The 26,083-nt window shown below is 40.8% G+C and overlaps 1 pseudogene; it reads right to left on the reverse strand.

Annotated features, from left to right (window-relative positions):
- LOC145410793 (putative neural-cadherin 2) overlaps positions 1-26,083 on the reverse strand; it is a 92,964-nt pseudogene that overhangs the window by 46,518 nt on the left and 20,363 nt on the right.

Raw genomic sequence — 26,083 nt, forward strand, 5'->3', positions numbered from 1 at the left:
CTGATCTAAGCTCTGATAAGTGTACTCTATGGACGAATGTCAGGAGGGAAGGCTATTAATACAGTGTTCAGAGGTGCTGTATTGGCCTACTCGTGAAATGTGTAGATAGATGTTTCGTCATTGCTGTTGTTGAATTTCTGGAGATATGATGTTGCTGACGACGATCTGGTAATATTTGTATGGCGATTATTTTATGTGCTGTGAGACAATCGCGTGCCGACAGGGGTGATGATGATGATGATGATGATGATGATGATGATGATGATGATGATGATGATGATGATGATGATGACAAAAAACAACAGAGATGATGGAAGGAATTCAAACAACGAAAATCAAATGAGTATGCTTTAAGAAACGATGTACTACAGTGGAAGAAGGAAACTTATCACTTGAGCACGGCGGGGTAAAACTTTTGACGTCCTAGGTTATCCCCCGTAATACCCGATTCACAGGTGTCTCGCGGCCTCACCTGGCACGTCTTAGCGGGCGTCTGAGCTGTGTGGGAGCCCGGCCACCTGATGCTCAAGTGAACTGCAAACCATTTCAGTACGTCTTTTTTTTTTTTTTTTTCCTGTATACCAGTGTGATCCGAGAATTCTGTGTGTGTGTGTGTGTGTGTGTGTGTGTGTGTGTGTGTGTGTGTGTGTGTGTGTGTGTCTGTGTGTGTGTGTGTGTGTGTGTGTCTGTGTGTGTGTGTGAAGAATAACGCAGTGCTGTACATAACAAAATTCAAGTGTTTTATATTTCAAGCACAGGAAAGAAGCTTTAAGCACTCATGGTACAGCAGTAAACAAAATATACATAGACAGCATTTTAAATTGAAGAAAGTTTAATTATTCTCTTGTACGTATAAGAGAAGGGTACTTGTGTTATAAGAAAAAAAAAATGTGCAAGAAGACAGTTCGGAAAATTGTATGAGTATATTATTGTTATGCAGAGAAGGCCATGGAAAAAAATACGAGAAGGGTAATCAGGCAACTAAAAACCAAGGAGTAGCTGAAAGGTATGGGCAGAATACAAGGAAGGAGAGAGGACAGTACGCTTGTGTGGGTAGGAAGCTGACTAACACCTCTTCCTTACCGTTTTATTTCTGATTCTGCCCCGTTACTATATACACAACCTGTGTTTTAGCCATAAAATCTACGTCGACATTAAAGATATAAGAAGGAAAAAATAGGATGTTAATGGGCAGCCTGGAAAATAAATTGTTAAGGAAAAGGTGCTAGGGAGCTTCCTTACCCGACAAATACTGGTCTGGGAATACGTGAATTAAGAAAAACTGTGACGATAGGAAGAATGTTTGGGAACGTAAATGAACGGATTATGTTGAACGTAGTTACTATACTCTTTTTACTCTAACTTGACCTAAAATTGCCATCTCTCCGTCTTCAGAGCCGACATGTAACAACAGGTTAACGCTGGAGTATGATGCTAGTCACGAAGTAGTGCTATGGAAGAGGATGCACAGCTCTTGCACTGTCTTTTTCTGCCACAGATCCACGTGAAATAAGCTACAGAAGGGCGAAAATCTGGGCCAAGTTAAAGTAAAAAGAGTATAGTGAGGGAGGCAAATGGGATGAAGCAGAAAGAGCCGTGGACGAGAAAGGTAAACTGAACAACATAAAAATGAGAAAATAATTCGGATAAACTGAGGAAAAATGCTAAGAAAAGGAGTGTGTCAAGAGATTTGGAAATAGATCAATGTACATGAACAATTTGTGAGAAAAATTGAACCAGTTTCCTTTTACTGAACATGGGAACCTAGCTGGGAAAGATGTACAAAGTAGTGAAATGTATGTATGTAGAATGAAGAGGAATATATAAAGTGGAAAGAAGAGGAATATAGGAGTAGAATGAAGAGGAATATATATAAAGTAGAATGAAGAGGAATATAGGAGTAGAATGAAGAGGAATATATAAAATAGCATGAAGAGGAAAATATACAGTAGAATGAAGAGGAATATATACGTTGGATGAAGAGGAATACCTGAGTAGAATGAAGAGGAATATATATAAAGTAGAATGAAAGGAATATATAAAGTAGAATGAAGAGGAATATATAAAGTAGAATGAAGAGGAATATATAAAGTAGAATGAAGAGGAATATATAAAGTGGAATGAAGAGGAATATATAAAGTGGAATGAAGAGGAATATATAAAGTGGAATGAAGAGGAATATATAAAGTAGAATGAAGAGGAATATATAAAGTAGAATGAAGAGGAATATATAAAGTGGAATGAAGAGGAATATATAAAGTGGAATGAAGAGGTATATATAAAGTGGAATGAAGAGGTATATATAAAGTGGAATGAAGAGGAATATATAAAGTGGAATGAAGAAGAATATATAAGGGAAGAAAACAGAAGAATGCAAACACCTAGATGGGATACAGGGAGCAGAAGGAAATGTTGTTATGAAATACTGATGCCTGGGAATGTGAGCAAAGTGGTGTTAAACTTACTCTCGCTGGGTGGTGCAAATAATAATAATAATAATAATAATAATAATAATAATAATATAAATAAAAGGTATGTGGTGTTGGGAATGTTACAACAGAAGACGTAACAGATTTTGCGAAATGTTTCAAGAACGAGATGTCACAAAATGGTAATAGTCTAGTCCGGTTTTCAGGTATTTGGACAACTCCAGGCATTTTGGAGTCAAAGTTGGCAGATAAGCTTTTCTAGGGTGTTTTTTTTTTTTTTTTGTGCAGAATCCATTTTTGCTGTTTGCCAAGCTGCATCGCTCAAGCTGACACCGTCAGACGGGTAAATCCAAGATGGCCGCCTTAAACTCAAAAGCATCATTTTTACAAGTGGTACCTCGTCCGTATATCATTATGACGACCGTAAAACCTTATTAAAACCCACTATAAAGGCATTGTACGTTAATTATTTTATTGATATTACTTTTCTCTTAATTAAGTAATAAACATAAACATAAATCCAGGATGGCTGACAACACATTTATATTACAACAAGTTGCAGATTGCAAATTGATGAACAGGCATAGTGGCAGTGTGTTTTACACAGTGTCATTGTTGGGCTTCGACATTGCTACAATCGTCATCGGAAGTTCTACATTTGCATGCTGCTGTACAACGCAAGTGGGACTTTTTACATTTGCAACGTGCACTCATACATCGGTTGGCGCAGTTGCAGGTGATCAGTTCCACACATGAGTCTGGGACTGGGGGTAGGGACATCAGCGTTGGCACCAGTGATGCACCTTCCATCCTCCATCCCATCGTCTCTGGTTGAGGTAGTTCTGGATACTGTTCATTTGCCTGTCGCCACACAGCTGTTTGATAGTGAGCTCTTTGGATGTGAAACGAAAGGGCATCACCAGTTGGAGGAAGAGTCTCTGGAGCACTGGACTTCACGAACAGGATTTCACGAGCCTTGTTGACTGTTGTGACGTTGGGGACATTGTACAACTTACAGATGAATAATTCAGCGTTCTTCGCTGTAGTGTTATCGAGTTCACCTTGACCTAGACCTTCAAGAAGGCGAGAATGTTCTTGAAACACTTTCCAGCAAGTTTTCTTTCCATGCCTGAAGAGGTATGAAGTTGTGTCACTTCCAGTGATGGCGTGAAACGCTGTAATAGATTCCATCTTATCGTTATCAAAAGCAAGCCGTTCCACAATGGTGTGTATAGGAATATACTTCCTGTTTGCAGCTGTTCCTGCCTTCAACCAAACTTTGTCACTGGGCATTTTGTGGAAATGTGCAAGTAGTAATACCAGGACATCTGTGTCACGTGCAGTTATCACAATGCTAGAGGCTTGAATTTCTGTACAATGCCGAATCATTCTTGTATCTGCCTCTTCGTGCCGAGCTTTGAGTTTGTCTGTGTCCACTTCTGGATCCGATGATTCCACCTGTTCTTCATCGACGAATCCGCCAGATACCACAACAGTTTTGTTTGCTGAAACCTTCAGCATCAGTTGTTGTGAGAGGAAATTGGCCAAGTCTGCCTTGTTTTCAGGGTGTGCCATGAAAGTATCCCACTTTGCTGGGAGTGGAACATTCCTGCCTTCAATCAAACGTCGGATCGCCACTGATGCTTGACCACGTCGTGTCCTTGTTCCCTCTTTGATGGATTTCTCGTAGTATCTGTCAAACACTACATCAGTTCGTTTGAACAGTGTCCCACCTTGAAGAACAGCTCCAATGAACACGTCAGCTAGGTCTCCAGTTGTGGCTGCTTTGGGTGGTTTCCCAATGGAACAATCCATTGGTTGACCATCAATTATGAGTGTTGCTGTTTCCCCAAGGTCTGCAGCGCCTATGCTGGGGAGACATTGTATTCCTGAAGTGAGTACTTGAGCCAAGTCTGCTTTTGATCCAGATCGAAGTCTACCGTTTGTCTCAGCTAGAGCCTGGGGGACTGTTAAAAGTTCATGCATCATTACTTCTGACAGGTTTACACGTCGGCCACTTTCGTAGGCAGTGATCAGGCGCTGGATAATTAATTAATATATTTTATATTTGAAGCAATTCTTCAAAATATGCATTTTCTAGAAAAATGGCGGCCATCTTGGATTTTGTCCGCTAGGAGCAAAACAGCACGAGATACAGCTTGGCAAACAGCAAAAATGGATTCAGCACAAAAAAACACCCTAGGAAAGCCTATTTGACAACTATGACTCTAAAATGCCTGAGGATTTTTATATAGCCACATTTTCCAGATATTCCACTAGTCTATAATCTTAAAGTGGAACTGATATAATATGACGGAAAGAGTTCATTAAATTGCTTGTAGTAGTTATGGCCTGAGTTCATAAAAAAAAAAAAAAATCTAGGAGCCGTGTCGTCCGAGTGGAACAAAAGAATTATATTGGTCTTGTGTAAATGTAAACATGATGTAAATGTAAACACAGCAGGCACGTACTGTACAGACTTGTCGCGCGCGCGAGCACGCTCACACACACACACACACACACACACACACACACACACACACACACACACACACACACACACCCTGTACTCCACAGATGTAAGTGAAACAGAGAATTATGTAATTATTGCAAGCTTGTTGATCATGTGCAAGAATTAATAATAATACTAATAATGATAATAATAATAATAATAATAATAATAATAATAACGACGACGTGGACGACAACAGCGATGATTATGATATGACGATGATGACAGACTGGAATTTCAGATAAACTGCCCAAGCTACCATTCACCATCGACCACTTGGAGCTTCTCTGCTGTGTCTTCATGAAAACTGCTGAGGCCAGAGAGTCATGGCTCAGGTTGGTCCATTGCTTTACCTCAAACAAATAGAACATGTGCTGACGCTGGACTTGATAGGGGAATCTCAGGAACGGGAGTGAGAGCCTGGGCGAGAAAGGGGAACCCGAGGAAGAAAGAGGTTGGTGAAAATAAATTATGGGTGTGAGTGAGCAAGAACGCGAAGCGAAGAAAACGGGAAAACAGAAAACAGAGTGGGGGAGTACGGAGGGACGAAAGGGAATAAAGGAAACCCAATAAAAATAAAATAAGATGGATGGTAAGTTAGTGTTTAAAAAAATGATAAGAGAAAGAAAATATGGAAAAGAGGATAAATTGCAGACAGGAAGTGAGATGAAAGAAGCAAGAGAGAAAAGGAAGAAGTGTGATGAAACGGCGCTTGAAAATGTGAAAAGGTGAAAGCATGACAAAAAGTGGAGAGAGAGAGAGAGAGAGAGAGAGAGAGAGAGAGAGAGGAAATGTAAGATTGGGAATAAATCTGGAAAGACAGCAAGGAAAACGGAGAGAGAAAACGTGAGATAAGTGACAGAACAATGGACATGAAGAAGAGGATGGATGGTGATGACAAAGAGTAATGAAGAAAGAGGAAAAATGGCGAGAGATGGTGGAAGATTTAGGGGAAAATTTACAGGACAAGAAGGGATGGGAAGAGAGAGATAAGGACACAGGGAAGAAATATGGAGGGGGAAAATGAGAAACCACGGAAACAGAAAAATGTACTGCAGAGAAAGAGGGTAGGTAGAGATGGAAAAGAATCAGAAGAGAAGTAAAGAATTAAGACAAAAAACAGAGAGAGAAAGAGAAATGAGTAATTACAGAGGAAAAAATGGAGTGCGTGTGAGGGAAAATTAAGACTGAAAAGAATGAGAGGAGAAGATAGAAATGAAGATGAAGAGCGAAGGAGAGGCAATAAAGGTGAAGAGATGGTGATAAGCGATGATAAAGGAGACGGGACTGCAGAGGAAGTCAAGGATGAAAAGGAAGAAGAGGAAGACGAATGATAACGACGGAGGAGAGGGTGAGGAAGAAGAAACACAGACCTGGCAGAAAGGGGTTTGAAGAGAGAAGAAATGTTTGTATATAAGGTCGTGAAAACAGTTTTATTAATGAGTCTGAGGTTAAAATAAGGTCAGTGAGAGGGTTGGAAGGATAATATATATATTTTTTCAAATATATGGGATTTTAGGAAGTGCCAGCACCGAAAAACGTCTATCTATCTATCTACTGCCAGACGTCTTAATCCCGTATGGGGTGGCCACAAACTGTTTGCCTCCATGTCGCCTTTTCCCCAGCCATTTCACTGCCCTGCTTCCAGCTCACACCCCACTCTCAAATATACCTCTCCACCCCATCCCTCCAACTCATCCTCGGCCTCCCCCTATCTCTCCCCCCCCTCCACCTCACTCACATACACTCTCCTCGTCAGTCTCTCACTCTCCATCCTCCCCACGTGGCAAAACGTAAACGAAACAACAGGAACGAAAAATCGAAGGATAAAAATGTAAAATCACTCAGACAGGTGCATCACATACATAAAAATTGCAAGCAGTGGTAATTGCTGTCAAACCCACATCCCTCTTTAGATGAGACTGCTTACTGAGATGAACGGTGACCTTATTATATTCCTAGCCATCAATTAATAAAATCCTCTTCCCTGAATCACAAAATATACTTTAAATAATATACCGTCACAACATGGGTACACGAAGGATCCACTTGGTACAAAGAAGCGAAGGAGAAATACAAAATGATGAGGTGAAGAAATGTGAAATAGGTTTTCAAGAAAAAAAAAATGCAAGAGGAACAGAAAGGAAGGAAAACTGATGACAACTGAAAATGAAACCATGAACGGCATAAAATAAGAGAATAATCAAGGAGAAAGAGGGAAACGACACGAACAATACAGAGAGAATATCAAGAGAAAGCGACACGTGATGAGGGCAGCAGAGACACACCAAAGAGAAATGAGAAAGTAGTAAGGCTGAGATTTATCCTCTGTTGGCATCTTAATTCTATTCTATTCCAACTTACGCCAGACGATTTTATGCAGATAAGAGAGAGAGAGAGAGAGAGAGAGAGAGAGAGAATAAGAACATAAGAGAGACATAAGACACAGGAACCAGAGAGTGTTGAGAGAGGAAAGACTGACGTACGGTATACGGGAAATAACGAATAGTAACAAACACCAGCAAGCAGTAAAACAAAGACAAACGTAGAGAAAAACTATGGAATCAAGACCCGCAAAAAGGAATGTGATTAGAGATGCATTCAAAGGAAGTACAAAATATAAGCACATAATATATATATATATATATATATATATATATATATATATATATATATATATATATATATATATATATAAAACATAACTTATGATATGAGGGAAGGCACAGCAGAAATTAGGACAAAATCAATGCATTTCAAAAGGGAGAAGATAGAGGATGTATGGAAGAGATATTCAAAATAGGAGAAAAGAAACAAAGAAATAAAGCAAATTAAGATGAAAGGTATCATATAATTTGAAGAAATGCACACGAGCAATGATGAAATTTTAGTGATAAAGAAAGATACGAGATGCATGAAAGAGAGATGAAAGTTCACAAGCTCATTAGTTCAACAAACGCGCAGTTCTCATTGCGTATAAGCGGCAGTAAACATAATTCAGAATCAGAGAAAAATATGCTAAGTTATTTTGCCAACGTGTGGAGGGCTATTAACATTTAGTCCAACACCTGTTGGAGCTTCATTTATATTAATGCCAGGCCATTTTAGACGTGTCAGTAAATTTCAAAAATGAATATTTTCACTGGCTAGCAGAGATTTTTATAACAATGCTCCTTAGTATTGCGATTTATATCAAAGGATGTGTATTGGACGTACATGAAGCTACATGTGAAAAGTAGTGTCATGTGTGTATTTCATTAATTTTAAAAACTTTAATACAGTTAATTCAACCGAGTGATAGGTGCTCGACATATAACGAAGTATTACCAACAGATCTGATCATAGCATAACTAAGACATTTACTACAGACATCCCACACAACTCACCGATGGGTCCGTTCTCCTGCACCAGACCAAACATAGTTGTGCTGGGGAAGACGGGTGGGTTGTCGTTGACGTCCTTCACTCTGATGGTGACCTCCGTCTCTGCTACGTGTACCAGCGACCCACCGAGGCCATGCAGGCCCCGCCCCGCCCCAGCCAGACGTTCATCCTCGGGCTCGGTCGCGTTACCGCCACACATGTCACGCTGTTCATCCTCCGCCCACTCCCTAAAGTCCTTCACTCCCTTCCCATCCTGGTTCGCTGCCACCCACCTCATAAATTTCTTCGTTTTCTCCTCATCCTGGGCATCCTCCACCCACTCCCTGAAGCTCCTCTCTCCCTCCCCTGACCTCCTGCCCCTCCCGCCCCTCGGGTTAGACTCAGCTCCATACTCCAGCTGGGCTGCTTCTGTGTCCACACTTGCTATGGCCTGGCCATGGAGGACTCTATTTGGGCTCTTGCTTGTCAGCTTATTGTGCTGACGTTCACTTTCAGTATAAGTTTCATTTTTAGTTAATGACACGTGCTTCCTTTTAGTCCAGCCATATCTCTTCCTAATGCCATACACACCATTTGATTTCCTTCCACTGTTTGCACTGAACACAATCTCACGCACTGTTCTTCTCTGTCGTCCAGCATTATGGTTTATCGTGGTGGCGTTTGTGGCCTTGGCCTTGTTAGCCAGGTAGCGTTGCATGGCCTGGCGGCTCCACAGCGCCTGCCCGTCCCTCACTTGCACACGCACCTTCCACACCGCCTTACCTTGCGGCGGGTCACGATCCAGCGCCTGCAGGGAAAAGCATAACCTCGGATATTTTGTGACTCGTAAACTGAAAAAGGGCTAACGATGATATTAGTTTATTAATCTTGTCCTTAAACTGGGAAACAGATGGAAGGGCATCGAAGAGGATGAAGACAACGGAACTAAAGAAATGAGACAAATATTTCAAAATGTAAACAAATCAAAACATCCCTATTTCAATGTTCAAATTATTCAGAGTTGTAAGTGGTGGCTGCAACCGTCATCCACTCACCTGACGTAGTGCTGCCTACTTCTTCATTCACCTTTATCATCCGGTGTCTACCCTTCTCGTTTCCTACTTCTCTCTTTTCTTCCTATCACTTTTCATTACTCTTCGTTCCCCTTCAGGTGGCGCTACACTGATGACAAGTCTAATGGTTTCCTGGGTTATAGGAAACCATTTACAATGCTGGATGGTAATCATATAACCAGATCACAGATTAAAACGGAACCTACTATGGTGTCCCTCTTAACTGGGTGAAGGCGCAAATGCGGCATCCACCCAGGAACCAAACCTCCACACTATTCCTCGTGCCTGTTGCAGCAAGCCACTGTCCACGTTAGGGGCGGTTGCTTGCCTGTGGGTGATGGGTGTGCTCGGCTAGACTGGGGGTTGATCAACAAAAGCAACTTACCCTGAGCTGGATGAGTTCGCCTGTGAGTGAGTTGATGGTAAAGAATGCGTCGCCAGGGGCATACCCGTCCACACCGTCACCTCGCACCGTGTACAGCAGCCCGTGGTGGTCCATGAAGTCCCGGTCCTCCGCCACCACCTGAAGGCAGACAGGCGAGACACTACCTGTTAGATATTAATCACTAACGTCTTGTTACCTTAACTTGGTCCAGATTTTTGGCCTTTTGTATTTTATTGCACTTAGCTGAAAGGCAGAATACTGGCTGAAAGACAATACTATGGCTCTACCTTCTTTCCACAGCACTTTTTCGTAACTAGCGTTACATCTTGTACAAATCCCCTGCTACAATTTAGTATATATTCAAGATGGAGAGCTGGCAATTTTAGGCCCAGTTAGACTACGAGGGGTATGGTTACGTTTTTATAATTAGGACCGAATTTTCATTTTCCACTGCTGTCTCTTGTATTTTCTGGTAGATGCATATTTACTTGTGAGTATTCCTATCAGTAATGCTAACCATTTTGCTCATGTACTTCATTAGTATTTAAGGTGAGAATTTGCAACTTGTAAATAATTCATGTTAATTTTCACATGTAGTAGTGGTGTTAGGACTCCATATTATAATTACAATTCATAATAGATAGATAGATAAATAGATAGATAGACAGCTCCATGCAAGCCTGGGAAAGGGAAATGATCTTGCAAGTTAACTGAGGAAATGTTGACCATTACACAGGAAGTAGCAAAGTCAGGGGATGATGTAGGTAGTGTGTCAGCGAGATGGCAGGCAAACAAAGCCTAGTGACATACACACATACTCACACACAGGTTTGTGGAACACTCCAACCACAGTGTAACACACGTGACACGACCCCTGTTTCACCAGAATTTAGGAAGCAGAGCTCAGAAGGAGACAGGCCATAGAATCGGCAAGTAGTAGGAAGAAGGGCTTAGCGACATGGAAGAGAGGGAGAGAGAGAGAGAGAGCGAGACAGGGAAGTAGCTCGCGGGACTCTACTTATACTTCACTCGTGTGTGAGACTTTGTTAATATTTCCAAGACAAATAAAAATAGTCCCATACTATTCTTTACCTCTCCTGTCATTGGATGACAAAAGGGAACCAAGATTATCTACTTACAAAGCAACTCACGTATAACAACCACTCGTCCACATGTCTAATATATAAAAAACATCACCTCAAAGAAGTTACAAAGGTTATTGTGACATTTGGTAGCAGAGATATGGCGGCAGCGAACGTAAGAACCTCGTCTACGAATCAACAGTGAATTCCTACAAAATATCAAGATTGAAAAAAAAAAAAAAAAAACTCACAACCAACAACTCACAACCAGCTCCTTACAGTATTCTCCTCAACCAGCCCCCTCCGTCTCCCCGATCATCATGCTGATGTAGAGGTGAAGAGGTCACAGGACGCCTTGCAAGTAGTTTAACTAAATACTGATACAAACAATCTTGGAATTTCTACGACGAACCAACGATCTACAACCATCTACAATTAACTACAAGTAACAACTTATAATCTTCTACACGCACCTACAAGTAGCGGCAGTCTTCATCCCACAACGAGTAAATCACAAGAAAAAAGGACCGAGAATACATCAAGAAAGAAAAAACAAAACAAACAAACGAAGAGTGAGATACGACTCACAACTCACAACCACCAGACCTCACCCTCCTCTCTCTGCTACCTCCACCCAACCTCCACCGCTGACGCAGGAGTGAAGAGGTCAAGACGACGAAGCAAATACCAAGTCCATATTCACAACTCATCTTACTCATCTTCACTCAAGTTACTCATCGTTACTCATTTACTCACCACAGCTACCAGTGTGGGAAGTCGACGTCACCATACGTATCAACGTGTGTCTGACACCCCACAACACGTCAATCACCCCGTGAAGGACAACGCTATCACCACGTGCAACACCACTCACACCATTCCCACCACGGTAAAAAATTAGTGAGTTACATAGTTACTTCATTCATACGATACACAGTGATAGACAACACATTTTGCACAAACATATAAAACCTACTGTATAGTTACAACTTAAATACATATACCTACTTCAATTATCTTCATAGTTCAATCATTAAATACTTGCACCAACAATAAATATTCTACACTGTATATATTCATTCATTTATTATAGCATTTATTTACTACCAACGAGTGTTACCATTTATACCTACATAAAATACGTGTTTCATACATACAGCTATACATTATTACATCTACAAAGTAATAAAGAAAATATACCATCACAGTTACTCAGTGAGCGATTAAAAGAACTGTATTAAACATTTATTAATTAAAGCTACCTAGTGGAAACAGACAAATTAAGTTACAAGGAAAACCAGAAAAAATAAAAAATGGCCAACACAAATGACGTTAGCAAGAGTGAACATCTTCAACACAACCGTGAACACAATGATTTCCACACAGTGCTGACACATATATTGCCCACGATAGGTACAAGTGAAGAACAAGTCAGTGTATATAGTTAATACTGTATACAGTGTATATATATTTTTTATATAAAATAAAATATGGGACTATATAATATCATTTTAGTAATATCTGTGCAGTATAAACTAAACCTTAAAAAAGGATCCCAAGGGAATTAACCAGCAATTATGCAACCATGAACAACACAGAAAAAGCGTAGACAAACGAAGAAAAACAAACTATAGAAAATCAATACATACAAAGAAAAAAAAAAGAAAAAGAAAGAAAAAGAAACAGAGTAAGATCACATAACAAACAAATGAAAATAAGTGTGTTACTACAAATGTCAAAATACCACATAAACTACAAACAAAAAAACAAATTGTTGTCTCCACAAGCTAGTGGCATGGCACATCATATCATCGACCGCAACATGACCGGATTCAATGTCAGGACTGCAATTATTACAATTACTGTATGTAACTACAAACGACATGTAACAATTATGTAACGACAAACGATTGCATTATGTTACACTTGCTACAATTATGTAACTACAAACAATATGTAACAATTATGTAACAGTTGCATTAACAAGATGTAACTTTTATGTAACTTTAACTCCAATTATGTAACTACAAACAATATGTAACAATTATGTAACAGTTGCATTAACATGATGTAGCTTTTATGTAACTTTAACTACAATTATGTAACTACAAACAATATGTAACAATTATGTAACAGTTGCATTAACAAGATGTAAATTTTATGTAACTTTAACCACAATTATGTAACTACAAACAATATGTAACAATTATGTAACAGTTGCATTAACAAGATGTAACTTTTATGTAACTTAAACTACAATTATAAGGCCAACACAGTTATGTAACAGTTGCATTAACGAATTGTAACTACAATTATAAGGCCAACACAATTATGCATTACCACAATATTTTGTAACATTTCATAAAATGTTACAATTATGTATTACCACAATATTACTACAATATTATGTAAAGTCATACAATTATACCACAATTCTGTATTACCAGAATCATCTTACAAGTTAGGTGAAATATTAGACATTACTAAAGGGATAACTTAATATGTAATGTAATAACCTAGCAGTATTACCATTGCACAATTATATGCGTATGTCTGTTATACATACACATCTTACAAAATGTCATACAACAACCATTGAATTTATTCAGATATGTATACAACTTGTTTAAAATGTAATATTACTGGATCATTGCAATATACTATGAATATTATATGTATACAATATTATAATCAACATTATGTACTAATAGATTAGCATATGTCAATGATAATTGCTGTCGGAGGACCTCCTGCGGCATGGCCGAGCATATGTTAGGACTCCATATTATAATTACAATTCATAATAGATAGATAAATAGATAGATAGACAGCTCCATGCAAGCCTGGGAAAGGGAAATGATCTTGCAAGTTAACTGAGGAAATGTTGACCATTACACAGGAAGTAACAAAGTCAGGGGATGATGTAGGTAGTGTGTCAGCGAGATAGCAGGCGAACAAAGCCTAGTGACATACACACATACTCACACACAGGTTTGTGGAACACTCCAACCACAGTGTAACACACGTGACACGACCCCTGTTTCACCAGAATTTAGGAAGCAGAGCTCAGAAGGAGACAGGCCATAGAATCGGCAAGTAGTAGGAAGAAGGGCTTAGCAACATGGAAGAGAGAGAGAGAGAGAGAGCGAGACAGGGAGGTAGCTCGCGGGACTCTACTTATACTTCACTCGTGTGTGAGACTTTGTTAATATTTCCAAGACAAATAAAAATAGTCCCATACTATTCTTTACCTCTCCTGTCATTGGATGACAAAAGGGAACCAAGATTATATACTTACAAAGCAACTCACGTATAACAACTGCTCGTCCACAAGTCTAATGTATATATAACTAAACAACAAAACTTCTCTACAAGTTACTACAAAGTCTTTTATGGCAGTGGTATGGCACCTTTCTCTACTTACGTACGGAGGAATCTGACGCTGTAGAGCATTTCTTCCCAATTTTATTCCTCAAAACTTTTATCTAGTGTCAGAGGTCACACACAAGACACTATAGCACGCTCCATGGCAGCTTGTTTTTGTGTGGCTTTATCAGAATGGAAGTCGCTTTAAAAGGGGTCGCGAGCTTGTATTTCGTACACCGAATATAAATCTTCTGTTTTGATAAGATTTACCTCTATACACAGTCATTTTCTTATCCTCTGATTGACCTCAAAAATGCAAAGACTATCTATCTATCTATCTATTGCCAGACGCCTTAATCCCGTAATGGGTGGCCACAAACAAATAGCCTCCATGTCACCCTGTCCCCCGCCATTTCATCACCCTACTCCCAGCTCACACACCCCGCTCTCATATACCTCTCCACTCCATCCCTCCATCTCATCCTTGGCCTTCCCCCCCCTCTCCCCCTCCACCTCACTCACATACACTCTCCTCGTCAGTCACTCTCCACCCTCTCTACATGGCCAAACCACTTCAACCACTATATATTACAGTGCATAGATAGTCTCCGAATGGGACTTTGTGAGCTTATGCCCTGTGCCTTCAGACTTAGGGCTCCAAGAAACTTAAAAGCATACCCTGATTTATACTGTTGAATATATCGCATAGGGTAGCTCCTCGATTCCGATAAAAGCGAATTTCGGTCTATTGAAGTCCGTTATATCGAGGTTTTACTCTACTACCCAAAGCCCAAGCACAACATTCACACTACGCCTTCAAAACAGTTTACAGATCCACACTAAACCTCAGAAAGAAACCTACTCATTGCCTCCTACTGGATTCCAAAATATTCATGGCTTCACAGGGGATTCTCAGATATTCACGGCTTCACAGGGGATTCTCAGATATTCAAGGTTTTACAGGGGATTCTCAGATAGTTATTCATGGCTTCACAGGGGATTCTCAGATATTCATGGCTTCACAGGGGATTCTCAGATATTCACGGCTTCACACGGGATTTTCAGCTATATGGCTTCACAGGGTATTCTCAGATATTCACGGCTTCACAGGGGATTCTCAGATATTCACGGCTTCACGGGGGATTATAAGATATGGCTTCACAAGGGATTCTCAGATATTCACGGCTTCACAGGGGATTCTCAGATATTCATTGCTTCACAGGGGATTCTCAGATATTGCTTCACAGGGAATTCTCAGATATTCACGGCTTCACAGGGGATTCTCAGATATTCATTGCTTCACAGGGGATTCTCAGATATTCATGGCTTCACAGGGGATTCTCAGATATTCACGGCTTCACAGGGGATTCTCAGATATTCATGGCTTCACAGGGGATTCTCAGATATTCATGGATTCACAGGGGATTCTCAGATATTCACGGCTTCACAGGGGATTCTCAGATATTCATGGCTTCACAGGGGATTCTCAGATATTCATGGCTTCACAGGGGATTCTCAGATATTCATGGCTTCACAAGGGATCCTCAGATATTCATGGCTTCACAGGGGATTCTCAGATATTCATGTCTTCACAAGGGATCCTCAGATATTCATGGCTTCACAAGGGATTCTCAGATATTCATGTCTTCACAGGGGATTCTTAGATAAAGTTACTCATTGGTTCATACTGGAGCCTAAGAGGAAAGTATTCTCGACTTGCAGACACTGAAAAAATAGTGCAAACAAAAAATGATACTGAAGTTTGTACAAAAAAAAATATTGATACTGAAGTTAGGTGAAGAGTTACCTTGTCACGTAAATGAAAGGCCTCGCATAGGAAAGCCAGAGAGATGAAGGAGGCTCTTAACTCCACACGAGAAGCCTTTAGTAAAATTTAAAACATAGTGCAAAAAAAATATTGATACTGAAGTTAGGTGAAGAGTTACCTTGCCACGTAAACGAAAGGCCTCGCATAGGAAAGCCAGTGAGATGAAGAAGGCTCTTGACATCACACGAGAAGCCTTAGTGAAATTTTTAAAGAGTGCAAAGTGCCTGAGGTTGACGGAGGGTCATTCCTCTTACTAGTGGACTTGTATTCAGATTTTTTCCCCTCTTTCGGACACAGATCCTTTGAAGTGGGAGTCAAAGGTGCTGCAGGAACTTCCGGAACTGCTGTCAGATATGTTGACCACCCAAATATTTACCGTACTGAGGACTGCGTATATGATTTTTTTACTCGAACTTGGCCCAAAATTGCCATCTCTTCACCTTGAATACTGAGTTGTGGCAACAGATTAACATTAGACTACGGTGTTAATCACGAAGAGGTGCTATGAAAATGATGTAGTGCCTCAGTATTACCTTATTCTGGCACTGAGCTACCAGAAATAAGTTGCAAAAGGACGAAAACCTGAGCGAAGTTAAGGTAAACGGATTATAATAGGACGGGTAGAGGGGTGGAGGTGGGTTGGTTGAAAATTGTTGTACCCAAATGTGGAAATGCTTACTGAGGACGTGGAACAGTTTCGACCCGACTTCGACCCTCTTCTGGTATACCCGTAAATACAGACAGAACATTACCCGCGTATATAAAGCAGGGTGAGAAAAAGAGAGAGAGAGAGGGAGGGAAGGTGGGAGGAGTGTGGGATGACAAGGAGGGATGCAATGGGGTTAGGTATGAGGAAGGGTGGGAGAGGAGGTGAATGGATAGTTGCGAGTGGATTGCTTGTCAGTTCCAGGCTAAGTTAATGGAGAGTGAAAGTGTGGGTAGAAATGAAGAACGATGCTGGTAAAAGTGGATGGTGGGTAGTAAGAGATATGTATGCCGTGGACGAAGGGATATAAAGTATGTTATTACGGCGGATGGCTAGAGAAATAGAGTGGAGGAATTGGTTAAGGTTTAGGTCATAGCTGGAGTGGAAACTTACCCAGACTACAGAAAAAAAAAAAAAAAACAGTAGAGCTATGAATGCAGGAAATGTTGGGAGTGTAAATGGTAAGTGTAGTGATATTGGGGTGGTTACGTTATGATAAGTCGGGTTAGTGTGTGTGTGTGTGTGTGTGTGTGTGTGTGTGTGTGTGTGTGTGTGTGTGTGTGTGTGTATGAAAATCACTGAATATTCAAAACCAGAAGTTAACAGGCCTCCAGTCTCTATATATACAGAATACTGACATGGGGTACTGAGCAATGCACAGTTAAGGTGAAGGGTGTCTGTGTGGCTTGTGAGGGCTGCCAGCTGTAATGGCCACCGCACTGTGAAATCGTTTGGCTGCACAGTGGCACACTGTAGCAAAGGCTGGGAGGGAGATAGGTTAAAGGACTAGAGAATTTTTTTGAGAAATTTTTTAACACCTTCACTGCCATGAAATGTTTTTGTGGAAACTGACGAAAAATCCAAAGATTATTTTTTTTTACCTCCTATACGATGACAGCTTTTTCGATTTTTATTCTTGCTAACATTTCACGATTTTAATGAATTAAGGAGAGACTTCTGGTAATGAACAGGTTAATGAAGGCTATATCTACACCACAGGTAGAGGATAAACTATATCTATCTCACACAAAAAGGCTAAAAAAGTCTTCACTGCGACAACCTGATATATCTCACTCTTGCGTCTATTACGCTATCTTATTTATTACAGATTAGACGTCTTGTAGCGAAGAGGGTTGATGAAAACTATACCGGCCTTCTTTAGCTCGACATATCTCTATTAAGTAGAACAAAAAAGTCTGGTAGAACAGGAATAAGAGTAAAAACAAGTTAGCGTGAACTTGAAGTGCGTAGCTCCTATACGACCATTTTTACTATCTCTATTGCCACCATAAAATTTTGCTAATTCATGAAGGACCTCTAGCGGTGAAAAGGTCAATGAAGCTTATTTCTAACCTCTCAGGGGCCAAAATCCTCTCACATACTGAATCTGATCTAAATACAGCAGAGATAAGACGAACCGCAAGTCACGGGGTTCAAGGGCGTTAAAAAAGTCCCCACAAAATGCACTTCAAATACTAGAACTTCATATACAAAGCACGACACACACATTACCCTGCAATCATGAAGGACCCAGAGACAAAAATGCAGAATGAGAGTCGGCTGTGGTCGGTAAGAGTATTGGCGACAGTCAGGCATTCCAGCTGAGTCCTTAAACTGCTTTGATTTATGGGACCTTTTCTTTCCACTTTATTTCTGCAAGTCAGACGATTTCATTCAGCTTAGGACAAACCTCTGATCCTGAAGGGGTTACTGAAGTTCATATTTAGCCCACTGAATCCTAGGACGTATTTTCCATCTTTATTTCTAGTTATACATTTTTTTTTTCCAATTTAGGAACCACCTTTAACCACGAAGGGGTTAATGAAAGCTATATATAACGTCCCCTCTTCGAAATATCTCTCCAAAAGCCGAATAAAGACCCCACCTTACTTCGCGACCTACTATGGTCCTGACCCTCACCAAATTTCCTGATCTTAGTTTCCTCATAAATTTCCACAATTCTAGTCCCCTCACGACCTACCATGAGCTTGCTCCCTCGCTGCCTACGATAATACTGGGCTTCGCATGACACTACGGTTGTGGGTCCGGTCATTTCCCATGGTTGTGGATCTGGCCACCTACCATAGTCATGGGTCTGGTCACCTACCATGGTCGTGGGTCTGGTCACCTACCATGGTCGTGGGTCTGGTCACCTACCATGGTCGTCGGCCTGGTCACCCACCATAATAGTGGGTCTGGTCACCTACCACGACCGTGGGCCTGTCCAGCCATCATGGTCGTGGGGGTAGTCACCTACCGTGGCGATGGTGGTGGGCAGGTGGCGGTGGTCCTCCTCGACGACGGTGACCTCTGGCCGCGGGTGGAGGAAGTATGGCGGGTTGTCATTGACGTCGGCCACCCTCACCTGCACCAGAGTAGTGGCGCCGCCGCCCCCGCCCTCACCCCACACCACAAGCTCGTGCTGACACAGGGAAGCAAACACCACTGTTATACCTCATACCAATTAATCTGGCCAGGCATGTATGGCAACACTGTTCCGGCCGAGATTCTGATTGGCTGTAGGTGTTTGTTCGATTTCGTTGTTGCTAAAACTGATACTCTTTTTATTATCAGATGTGATACTGAGTTTGTCGACAATACAATCGTCAAAAGCAATAAGAAATCCGTTATATACTTATCAACAATGAAATTTTCGCAGGAAGATAGAGATATTGAGTCAACAAAGTATTATAACAGTCCAAGTCAAGGTCAGCATTCGAACAATTCCTTTAAATCTCCGACACTCCGTAATATAACAGAAAATTAAGGAAACTTGCTTAATCTAAGCGTTGGTATAACACACGTTTAAATTTCAAGATCAGTCCGCACCCTTAAATCGTGCCACAACTCTGAATAATTAAAAATTCTAATGGAAAGACGAGTTATGCGGGGAGGGAGGTTTGAAAAAATCGGGAAAAATCAAAGTAGGCTAAAGGAAAACTATTTCATTATATATCCTCTATTATCACCGTACGGACTGATCTTAAAATTTAAATGTGTGTTATACCAACGCTTAGATTAAGCAAGTTTCCTTAATTTTCTGTTATATTACAGAGTGTCAGAGATTTAAAGGAGTTGTTCGAATGCTGACCTTGACTTGGACTGTTATAATACTTTGTTGACTCAATATCTCTATCTTCCTACGAAAATTTCATTGTTGATAAGTATAAAGCGGATTTCTTAATTGCTTTTGACGATTGTACTGTCGACAAACTCGGTATCACATCTGATAATAAAAAGAGTATCAGTTTTAGCAACAACGAAATCGAACAAACACCTACAGCCAATCAGAATCTCGGCCGGAACAGTGTTGCCATACATGCCTGGCCAGATTAATTGGTATGAGTTTTTTTTTTTTTTTTTTATAGCATTTTCAGATTATTATTACTGCCACTTTCCGCTGTTCATTATTATTCATCCCTATTACCTTCACGGAGAGGGCTATGTTTTGGCTTCGGCTTGTTAGTGTCGCTATTTGTGTTCGGGTATTTCTCTGCCTCTTGCCAATATTGAGTAAAAACTGTTGGATGGAACCTCACTAAATTTATAATGAAGTCTGAGGGTCATCAGAGGAACAAGAAATTATTAGTTCATTTGTTTTGTGAAAAGGGTCAAGGTTATGAAAAGTGTGAAAAGGGGTTTATTGATGCTTTGTCGTAACAGTGAGCTTTCTGACTGCTCTTGTTACTATTTTTCATTTCTCACTGTGTTTAGTAATGGAACTCCTGCATTACCAATCACTTTCAAAGCATCAATCATTCCCATTATACTCGTAGTCATGTCTTTGCATTAGATTTCGTTACATTTCCTCAGTGACTTATTCTGCCTATCCCACCTTATATCACCTGTCACTGTATTTTAATTATACCTTTTCATTGCAGACGCAGGTTGCATCAGTAAACATACAAAAGAACTAGTTAGATGTGGTGAGCAAAATATATTACTGAATAAAAAGGTGTAAGGGAATTCCAATAGTAGTAGTAGTAATAGTAGTTATGGTGGTAGTGGTAGTAGTAGTAGTAGTAGTAGTTGCAACCTCCGACTCAGCTGAACGGCAGGCTGAAGTTACCCTCTCCTGCAGACCACTATCTTCCTGGGCAGAGGGGAGAGGGTGAAGGGAGGGAGATGATGGACGTTATATAACTAAACATCTTCATTGCTCAGTTATATCGGTGCAATATAGAGGGAGGGGGAGAGAAAGGGAGGGAGTTGATGGACGTTTGAATTACTGGGCATCTTCATCGCCCAGGTATATCGGTGCCATCACATGAAGGCGTCTCCCTCCAACACCAATCTCCGAAGCAGACCTGAAATGCTGTCCACCTTGACTGTGAACTCACCGATGTGTGTGTCTCGTGGTCTAGGGCTGCGGCCAGGGTGATGATGCCGGAGTGCTGGTCGATGGTGAAGAGGCCGTCCCTGTTGCCGCCGGTGATGCTGTACCGCACCTCAGCACCTGCCACGGTACAGGGAATGTATTATTGTACCATACCTGCTGCGACACAGATAATGAATATATTGTACCACACTTACAAGGACAATGAGAATGTGATATTGCACCACACCTACCACGGTATAGAGAACGTATTACTGCACCACACTTAACCCATTGGATCCCAGGGGTACTGGGCGAGGCATGGCGCTGGGTGGGTACTAAGCGTACCGCCCTACGCCTAGCGGCTCATAGTCGCGAAGCTCGTGGGTCCCTACCCGGGGGTTCCCTACTTTATAAAGACTTGAAAAATTCCAGTTCTGTCCAATATTCCGGACACCGGGCTCCAATGGGTTAACCACGGTAGAGAATGTATTATTGTACCACACTTTCCACGGTACAGAGAATGTATTACTGCACCACACCTACCACGGTACAGAGAATGTATTACTGCACCACACCTACCACGGTACAGAGAATGTATTACTGCACCACACTTAACCGCGGTAGAGAATATTATTGTACCACACCTACCACGGTACAGGGAATGTATTACTGCACCACACCTACCACGGTACAATGAGACAAAGGTTCACCTGCTATTTCTATTAAAAACTCAGTGTATGTCGTCGCTTTTCTCCCTAAATCACTAAATCAAAATCACATGTGGGCAGGGAAACATACCAAGCCTCTCTCAGACTGGAAATATAAATCAGCAGAGGAAAGTAAGAAGTATTAAGTGAAATATTAGGCAGACTTTTGCTCCCACTGTACGGTCAGCCCCAAAAGTGTCAGTTCCCTTACCACACGTATCATCCTGAAATATGGACGAAACATTGTGATATATGGCCTACCGTGTGATTCTTAGTGCAAATATTTTTCGTGGTCAAGGATGAGATGGCGTGGAGAGGTATATGAGAGAGGGGGGTGTGAGCTGGGAGCAGGGCAGTGAAATGGCGTTGGACAGGGCGACATGGAGGCGAATTCTTTGTAGCCACCCCTTACAGGATTAAGGCGTGTGGCAATAGACAGATAGATAGTATGTATAAGGACCACAAATTCCACAAAACGTCTCATATCGGATGGTATTATTTTTGAAGCACATGGTTGCTGGTTTCATTTGTGTCCACATAACTCGCTCGTTTCCACATTGATCGAACTTTTGTGGCTGACTGTACATAGATCTTTTCACTACATCAGTCCCACACCAGCACAAGGATTCTCTCTCTCTCTCTCTCTCTCTCTCTCTCTCTCTCTCTCTCTCTCTCTCTCTCTCTCTCTCTCTCTCTCTCATTTATCCACCACTACCTCTATCAATCCACCTCTATCAGTCTATTTATTCATCCACCCATCCATCCATCTCTATCTATCTATCCATATCTTCTATCTATTCATCACTCTCTCTCTCTCTCTCTCTCTCTCTCTCTCTCTCTCTCTCTCTCTCTCTCTATCTATCTATCTATCTATCTATCTATCTCACACTCTATTTCTCCACCACTATCTCTATCATCCCATCTCTATCTGTCTGTCTATCCATCCACCCATCCCATCCATCCATCTCTATCCATCTTTCCATCTCTTTTTCTATCTATTCCTCTCTCTCTCTCTCTCTCTCTCTCTCTCTCTCTACCACAACTGCTAAGATCCCTATTTTATGCCTCCTCAGCTCTAGGTCATTATCATTTTTTTTTCCAGCCACTAAACGATTAAAATGAACCTATGAAGACTATCTACTATGCTCATTTTTTTTTTTTTAATCAAGGAGAAGATGTACTTGACAGTTTTTTTTTTATGCGAGGAAGAAGGAACCGAAGGCCAGGAGCCCGCAAACAGCTGCTTCCAAGAAAAAAACAAAAACATTACAAAAGAGAGCCAAATTCAAGATTCGTTCATTTCGAGATGCCTGGACACACTGCGTTTGAAAGACTGGAGATCATAGGAAGCAGGAAATACAGACAAAGGGAGACAGTTCCAGAGTTTACCCGTTGCATAAATGAAGGACTGGGAGTAACGGTTAACTCATGCATTAAAGAGTTCGACTGAAATGGGATGAGAATTTGTTACTAAACGGGTGCTGAATGTAACGTTACTTTAAAATCTCTTTACTCATTAGCATTATTAATTGACAACATATATCTGAGGGGGAAATTTGGGTTAGTAAATGTTATTCGGACATGTTGCATTCAGCCAATCATCACCAACCTGTCAAATGCATCTTCGCCTCAGTAAAGAAAAACTGAGTATAGTAAACAGCTTTCCTATATAATGGCTATATGTAACCCCTGACAAATGAGGATGTGAAGGAGCGTTGTGGCGTGGATGTAGATGTGATAGGAAGCGTTAGGAGAAACACACTGAGATGGTTTGGCCATGTGGAGAGGATGGAGAGTGAAAGACTGACGAGGAGAGTGTAAGTGAGTGAGGTGGAGGGAGGGAGAGGGAGGAGGAGGCCAAGGATGAGATGGAGGGATGGAGGGGAGAGGTATATGAGAGAGAAGGGTGTGAACTGGAAGCAGGGAAGTGAAATGGAGGGGGACAGGACGACGTGGAGGCGAGTTGTTTGTGGCCACCCCTTACGGGATTAAGGAGTCTGGCAATAGATAGACAGATAGATAGTTTATAAGGTCTATTCTTAGGTATTTGAAATCATCTGGTTACAGCAAGAACAAATAGTACGTCATCGGACTGAAGGGATCAATACGAGTTCCCAATCCATGTAATTCGTACAAAGAATTATTGAGATTACTGTTTTTCATTATTGTACCTCAAGATGTAATTTTATGTACACAGTCGCTCTCTTGTATTACTTAAGCAGAGAGTGCACAGTTATTTTCAGAGAGTCATTTGTGAACGGAGGACGAGAGTTTCAGAGAGACACTTGTGAAACGAATGATGAGAGTTTCAGTGATGTGTGAAGAGGAAGATGAGAGTTTGAGTCATTTGTGAAACGGGAGATGAGAGCTGCAGAGAGTCGCTTGTGAAACGGAAGAGGTAAGTTTCATGGAGATATCTGTGAGACGGGAGATGAGAGTTTCAAAGTCACTTCTGAAACGGGAGTGGAAAGTTTGAGAGTCATTTGTGAAGCGGAAGGTGAGAGTTTCAGTCATTTGTGAAACAATATAAGAGTGAGAGTCATTTGTGAAACAGGAGACGAGAGTTTGAGTCACTTGTGAAACGGAAGATGGGAGTTTCAGAGTCATTTGTGAAAAGGAAGATGAGAGTTTTATAGAGTCACTTGTGAAACGGGAGATGAGAGTTTCAGGGAGACATTTCTGAGACGGCAGATAAGAGTTGCAGAGTCACTTGTGAAACAGAGGATGAAAGTTTCAGGGACACACCTGTGAAACGGGAGATGAGTTTCAGAGAGTCATTTGTGAAACGTGTTACGGAACAGAGAAAGATAATGTACACTTTAAGTGAGAATACTAAAAATCACTACTGTCCCGTAAAGTTCCAGGTTCAAAATAAAAGAGTTAGGTAAAATTACAAGTTAAAGTTTAATGCTCAAACTAACAACAAAACATTCAGGACTCATAAGGATAATGTAATGGCAAAAAACAGGTTAAATATATGGTTAACTGCAATAGCCTCTATTAACACGAAATTAGCAAGAGTAAATTTATCTAAGTCAGCCCTGATAAAATGAAAATACACTGGGTAATGCTCAGTTAATACAAGATAAATTATTACAGATACAAAATATTATTAATGATGATGGACATAAAGATCCCTACATGAATGACAAAAACTTCACTAGGCCCACAAATTAAACTTATGCTACACAGTACAAGAAAAAATGCAATAACAGTTATACTCAAATTACACAGCTGCTAGATGGTTGGAGACTTCCTGAGCACTCAATAATAACTGTACAGGGGAGGACAGAGATGTGAACAAAATGAGGAGTAGATCTAAGTGGCAATGATGCAGAGACTGAGCTCATTATATAGGGGCCGGCAGAGCTTGATACAACTTGTAAGAAGGACGCGCAAATGAAGCCATGGGGACAAAGAGTTGACAATCCCGCACTGAACAACAGAAAGGACGACTTACTCTACTATAACGGTAGAAGGGGGGGACTGAGGCAGAACACGCTCGTGATCAAACAGGCAGCACACTGTACGTTAGAATTACACAAAGGATGATGAAATCATAGGCTATGTAACACCTCCCCACAAAGAAAAAGAAATTTACAAAGGAAATTTCTTATTACTCTAAAACAATCTGTCTAAAGTCTAGATAAGCAATCTGCAATAACATTTTCTTTCCCCTTGACATGTTGTATGTCTAATGAATACTCCTGAAGAAGTAGACTCCACCTTGTCAATCTCTGATTTTTATCTTTAAACTTACTAAGGAATTTCAGTGGGTTATGATCGGTATAAATGACTATGGGATCAAAACCAGAACACAAATAAAATGAAAAATGCTGTAAATCCAAAATCAAGGCCAAAAGCTCTTTCTCAATAGTTGAGTAGTTCTTTTGAGGTGGAGTGAACTTCTTACTGTAATAAGATACAGGGTGTTCAATACCCTGATCATCCTCTTGCAGCAAAACAGCCCCAGCTCCTGTATCACTTGCATCAACAGCCATCTTAAAAGGCTTAGCAAAATTTGGAGTAGCGAGCACTGGCTGACTTAATAGGATAGCTTTAAGTTTGTTGAAAGAGGATTCACAGTTATCGGTCCAGACAAATTTAACTCCCTTTTTCAGTAGGTCTGTAAGTGGTGATACAAGAATTGAAAAGTTAAGAACAAATCTCCGGTAATAACCTACCATTCCCAAAAATCTTTGTAGCTCCTTCCTACTTTTAGGTCTGGGAAGATCACTTATAACCTGAACCTTAGCTCCTGGTGGTGCAACATGTCCATCACCAATTACGTACCCAAGGTACTGAACTTTAGCTT

This window comes from Coenobita brevimanus, chromosome 11 (genome assembly GCF_032717465.1).
Source record: "Coenobita brevimanus isolate Jiangsu-jjx chromosome 11, ASM3271746v2, whole genome shotgun sequence".
In the NCBI taxonomy this organism is placed as follows: Eukaryota; Metazoa; Arthropoda; class Malacostraca; order Decapoda; family Coenobitidae; genus Coenobita; species Coenobita brevimanus.